Below are 6,282 nucleotides of genomic sequence, written 5' to 3'. Positions count from 1 at the left end.
ATGTATATCTATTTTACAAAAAAAAATTGTTTTTCAAAATCCGACGACTCTAAATCAGTTTTTTCTCGCAATCAACAGTTTATATTCTTTTTAGAGTGCCTGAAATTGCAAAGATAAATCTTGGCTGAAATTGCACCCCTATTTTCAGCCCTCATCCAACGATTAATCTCCCCATTGAATGGTGTTGCTGAAAACGCACCCCTATTTTAAGCCCTCTTCCAGCTGAATCTCCCCATTAAATGGTGTTTATATCACTATTATTTCCATTCATAAAGCCTTGAATGTGACGTTTTCTCCTAAAATTCCTCCCTAAAATGGCATCATCAAATATTTATTCTTCATCCGTTACACCACAAAATATATCCTTCAATGCTATTAACATCCGCAGTCAACTGCATGGAAGCACTACAAAAGGTAGAGACTTGAGAGGATCTTATTATGTTTCTTAAAGCTTAATTTGTCAAGATTTTAGTCACGGTGATAGGAAAATAAGTTTTTTGTTCTGCTAGATCAACGTCCTGTTGTGATAAGCCCAAAGAAAGGTGATTCTCTTACCTACTGTTTTATTTTATCAATTTGTTTCTGATCATTTCTCTTTTGCCTAATTTTGATTTGTAGTAACTTTTTGTTGCCCTAATTCAATTTTTAGCCGCATTTTTATAACAGTTTCGGTATATTTTATGTGGCTTGATTATTATTTTTTTTCAAAAAGAATATCTTGGAACGTTATTGGAGAATCAAAATTGCGATGGCAGACAACATGTCGTCCTTCTCATGGTATAATTAGCAGTTAAAAGATTGATCCTTAGATTTATTTATTTAATTTTTTGTTTTGTTTTTCTGTAGCCGGTGAAAAGATTGATGTTCCTACGGGGACATTTTGTAATCTCAATTTTTGTTTCATTCCATCCTATGTGAAGCATTTGGTTGACTGGATTTAGCAGAAAAAAAAAGTTGTCACTCTCATTAGTGCAATAGTATAACTTTGAAACATGTAAGAGTCTCGATGAATACTCAGAATGATGTTTATGTGTTCTTGAGTTTAAGATTTAAAGATATGGGGGATTTTTTCGAATTCAATCTAATTTTTTTACTTTGTTATATCGGTGTTTTTTGTGGTCTTTCCTTACCTTCATTTGTTTCTCAGGCTAAGATTGTTTCAACATTGCAATAAACAAACATGTTGAAATATGTTGTTTCTCTCTCTCTCTCTTTCTCTAAGTATTTGCAATTCTGATATGGTTATTTTGTTTATTCCCTGAGGTAGATTAACCAAACTGGAGTCTCTCTCTTTTACGTTCTTAAATGTTTACTTTTAATCTGAAATGATTAGTTGATTAGAATCATTGAGTAATTATTTTGTAGAAAAGGACAATTGTTACTTGGATAAAAGTGGAGCAATATAATATGCAAGAAGAAATTCCCATTTCCCGCTTCGTTTTGGACAATTCTATGGTTACAGAGGCCAAAGAATAGAAAACCTATTATTAAAGGTAAGTTTCTCTCCCATCTTTGATTTACTAGCTATTAGTCCAGCAAGTACTCTGTACTTTGCAGTTGAATTTCTCTTATGATTAATAAACCTATACACATGCAGATTCTTCCAGAAAATTCGAAAGATTGCTTTGTTCACATAGAGATACCCTTAAGGCTGCTGCCATAAGTTCGGTAGAAAATTTATCATGACCATTTTAGAGATCAATGATGTGGACCTCCTATACATAAATTGAAGTGCAAAGACACACTCTCTCTCCATTATTTGAGGTTACTCGATTATGCAGAATTCCACTCTACTTTGAGGTACAAGGACTCAACTGAGACGAATTTATGTTTGCATGCTTCAAAAATCCATGAGTTTTTACAGAATTATTGTGGGTTTCTTCTTGGACCTTTGATTGTTGGTTAGCAATATTATGTTAAGACAATGTGCTTTAGTTGTAAATTATCCAATATGTAAGATATCATGGAACTGTGCTTTGTACATTAACATACCCTTAATACTTTTGGTTGGTATGGATAGAATGCTTGAAGGTAAATATAGAGCATTCCTGATGTTGTTGTCAAATTTAAGTTAAAGTGACTATTAGGTAAATATAGTAAATGATGGTTCATATTAGTTACAGAATAGAGCAGTAGACACTTTCATTCTGGAATCCTGAAGGGGTACTTGAAAATGGATATATACTTTCAGCAATTATGCTTAATTTTTTGCTGAATTTGAATTTGAAAGTGGATATACCTGTTTCTAACAAATGAGTGCCTTTTTTCTATATCACTAATTACACAAATTAGTAAAGTGCTGGAGTTGGTTTATCCGAAATGAGAAATCTACATTAATTAAAAGATAATTTTTGCCTTGACTATAGTTTATATGTCCTAATCTTCAATTCCAAGGTGATTAAAAGATTAGGCCTTTGTTACCATCCAATGTGCGAGTTCAAAATTGATCTAGCACCTTCAACCCTGTTAAGGTTTGTGTGATCATGAATTGAACCCAGCAATTTCTCTACCATACTTTAAAGGGGGGAAACCCTATTTTCAACTTAATCAACTTAAAATCTCATACTCCCTCATTCTAGAAAATTTGGTCATCATACATTTGTTTCCAAGGTAATCGTCAACTTCAAATGTTCGTTTAGAAACCCAAGTGGAATAAACAAAAGCGGAAGCAGGAATGATCTAAACTATCTCCAACTACATGTGATGTTTATGTAATTTGTCATTGCAAAACAGTTGCTGCGGTAACAAACAACCGACAACACTATACTGCTCATACGACTTGCCGTTAACAACTTCATGTTTTCTTCATCGACCTTCACAGATTTTCTATGATAATTATATAAGTTTTTACATGTGAAATAGAGATGAAAATGGCAAGATACGGATTCCCCCGACCCCAACTAAAAGTATGGCAGATAACTATATTAGTTCATGGCTAACCGCGGCGAAGATTCTAGATTAATTTTGAACCTGCATTCCAGGATCAATATATTTTCACAGATATTTCAGAAGAAAAAAAAAGGGTACATGACCGTTGTCATATGAGCTAATACTATCCCATTTCTTAGTCCCACCAACACAATCCCGGGCCGTTCCGTCATGGATCATATTCCAGTGGGTATACAAGTTAAGAAGACACTTTTGAAAGTACTAATTTTGAGTATATTTCGTCGATACGGATGAACGAACTCTCTAAAACACTTCTTCCTCAAAAAGTACTAAATGTAACATAAGTTGGGATTTGGAGCGAGGCAGACAAAGTAAAGCGATGAAGAACCCCTAACTCCCATATAGATTCTTCTTCAACCATCACCAATAGCGGACGATGATCATGATATGGGTGATTTGGGGTAACTCCTCTCTATTGTTTTAGCCCTTTTTTTTTCCTTTTTCTTAATCAATTTCCCCAAAATTTACCAATCAGGATTTTCAATATTGTATAAAATTATTATTGAAGATTTTATAGGGTTTTATATTGGCAAATTATTTGCAGAATAATGGATTGATATTTGGAAGGGAAACAAAAGGGGGATTTAGTACGGTGAGTTGGATTTTAGTTTTATAGTGTACATTACTCGGATATTTGTTTTGATTGCTTGGATGATTTTGTTTGTTGATATCATAATGTGATTGATGAACTCTAATAAGTTAGAGAAATCAAATTGGTTTTGTTCACGATTATCAATAAATCAAATTGGGTAAACAAAGTACTCAAACAACTGATGTTTACAAATTATTGGTTCTTTAGTGCTTTTGTAGATCATCAAGGGTCATTTTCACAAGAAACGAACAGTATGAACTATTAATTAGTGGTGATTTCTCTTTCACTTTTGTGTCTTTATGATTTTGGAGTTACTACTCAAGTTATACAATCACAAGTTATGTACAATGAAGCGGATGCAGGAACAAATGGAGCCTTGAAGCCTTGCACCACACCACAAACATAAGCCTTGAAATATATTTGTTTGTTCATATTGCTAGATGGTTCACTTTGATGGCGTTTCTTATTCTGAACCTTTGAAGGCTTTTGTAGATTGCTCAAGGGTCACTTATAAGAGAAACGGGCTATATGAACTCTTAAGGAAATGGTAATTTCTCTTTGCCTTTTCTCTTCATCAATATATATGAAGATACTAATATATTGATAACATTTATAAACTCGGCGGCCTAGCTTTTTTTTTTTAATGGAGATCCTGATCACGGGGTTTTGTTGAGATATTAACTAGATACCTGTAGGATCCTAACTTTAAAATAAATGTTTGGTTTTTGTGTTTGTGTTTCAGTGTTAGCCTTCTCTTCATTCAGTTACAGTCTGAAATATGTATCTTACTCCAGATTTTATTTCCTAACGATTGATGTTAAATGGTCCCTGTTAGAAGACAAACAATGCATAGGTGAGGTATCATGCTAATTAAATTGAAATTAGTATCTCATAACACATTACAAGACTTCATTAGTAGATTCCTGGGGTAATTTTCTTTCCTTATTTTTTTGGTGTCATTTGTTAGACGGATATTGATTCTTACATCATTCCATTTTGTTAGGATGGGCAATTGGATGTTAGAGACAGAAAATGCATAGCTTTATATATCAACAGCTTCCCAGTAGGCTTTGATATGAAAGTACTCTTAAGAAATGCAAGTACCAGATTGGTCTAAACCGGTGAAAAGGATATACATGACTTGGGTCCTCTCAAATGGAAGAGGTAAACAAAATTCTTCATTTTGGTCAATTCTTTGTATTTAGTTTATTCGGCAGTTCTGTTGATCAAAGAACCCAATAGGGATGCAAGCTGCTAAGGCATAGCACTACTTATGCTGTGAGTTGGTATTTTGTACTATGTTTTTGTAGGTTGATGAATGGCAGTTAACCTATATAACATCTATTGTAGGGTAAATTTGACCTTCAGTACCATTATCACACTTCACACCACTGTTCAATACATGCTTTTTTGTGTTGATTACTTATGGTGCGCCAATGTCTTATAGGCCTTTTCTCTACTTATCTAGCAATTTGATGTTTTTTATTTTGTTTTTAATATGTTTTCACGGTTGTTTCTTTTTACCAGGTTAATGCGTTCGTTGGTGCACGGCAACTCGCTCAAATGTGCGTGGATTGAGATGGCTTCCGGCATTTGAGCAACATAGAGTCTTTCGGCTTAAGGATTTCATATTTTAGATATTCTTAGAGTTTCGGTTATTCATTCTATCACATTTTAGATTTTAGTTTATTTTTGGAATATTTTTCAATGTATGTTATTTATTTTTAATTATAAATTCGGATGACTCTATTTTAAATTTTTTCTGGAGTATACAAGATTTCCATCATCGCATCGACTGTGCCTGTTCGTTAGAATTCAGATTATTATTTTTCTCTAAAACTAGCTTTCAAGGCAAATACAAAATTGGGTTTTAAAATCTTATAAGCATAAAAACTATCGCGACGCGATGCGTAGCACGGGTTACTATCTAGTTGCTATGACAAATTGGATCAATCAACGGCCAATTGCAGTGTTGCTCTTTTCCGTTTGCTCTGGTAGGAAAAACAATAGTTCGGTCGTAAATAGGATCTCACGAAGCATTTTTAGCTTCGATTGGTAAATTAGGATTTGTAGACTAATTTTGACCTGAATACAGAGCACACTTGTTGGACTTATGGATTTGAATACAGGGCACACTCATCTGTTTTTTATTGCTAAAGGGATCACCCATTACCAAAAAAATAATTTCTTTTGCCAAGTATGTTTGAGATTGGCTATCAGAGAGAATTCACGATCTAGAGGTGGTTTCAGTGAATTTTGTGCACTATGTGATTTGACTGTTGCAATGGCATGTTTAGATGTCATTCCAAAGTTGTTTATTGATTTTTAAAAGCGGAAAAGTCAAAAATTAGTTTGAATGCATAATTTCAAAATGATTTTAGAAGCAAAAAAACCAACTTTTTGTAAAACAAAAACATCTTGTTTCCGAATATTGTATCTGATTCCTGCTTCTGGAGGAGCAGAAGCATTTCTGTTTCTGATATCCAAACATGTTGATGTAGCACCATCCAAACGGTATTGATTATGAGTCATCAACGAATGGATATTGGTTTCATCAATGAATCATTTAAACCTTGCATAACATTACCATTAATTAGAATTTGATAAATCTACCAAGTTAATCAAACTTGAAGTTAAGAAAAATAGTTAATCATGATCATTATTATTGCTAGTAATGCTAGAGCTCGGAAACTCCCGTGATTTTCCTTGACGAGGATGATGATTACTACTGTCTTAAGAAA

At 33.5% G+C, this 6,282-nt stretch overlaps 2 long non-coding RNA genes across 4 annotated transcripts; both read left to right on the top strand.

The window, feature by feature from the left end:
• The first annotated feature begins 293 nt into the window (after positions 1 to 293).
• On the top strand, positions 294 to 2,022 carry LOC113285807. The gene is made up of 3 exons (XR_003328956.1): positions 294 to 542; positions 1,366 to 1,493; positions 1,598 to 2,022. It is a non-coding gene; the product is annotated as an uncharacterized LOC113285807 (long non-coding RNA).
• A 1,087-nt stretch (positions 2,023 to 3,109) lies between these two features.
• Positions 3,110 to 5,303, top strand: LOC113285806. Of its 3 annotated transcripts, none has more exons than XR_003328954.1 (6): positions 3,113 to 3,350; positions 3,494 to 3,541; positions 3,749 to 4,088; positions 4,284 to 4,394; positions 4,545 to 4,705; positions 5,069 to 5,303. It is a non-coding gene; the product is annotated as an uncharacterized LOC113285806 (long non-coding RNA). The 3 variants fall into 3 exon arrangements; XR_003328955.1 differs by having other exon boundaries at positions 3,125 to 3,350; positions 4,034 to 4,088; XR_003328953.1 differs by having other exon boundaries at positions 3,110 to 3,350; positions 3,494 to 4,088.
• The last annotated feature ends 979 nt before the right edge of the window (positions 5,304 to 6,282 follow it).

Source organism: Papaver somniferum, chromosome 6 (genome assembly GCF_003573695.1).
Source record: "Papaver somniferum cultivar HN1 chromosome 6, ASM357369v1, whole genome shotgun sequence".
Classification (NCBI taxonomy): domain Eukaryota; kingdom Viridiplantae; phylum Streptophyta; class Magnoliopsida; order Ranunculales; family Papaveraceae; genus Papaver; species Papaver somniferum.
This window is presented reverse-complemented; position numbering and strand designations above follow the sequence as displayed.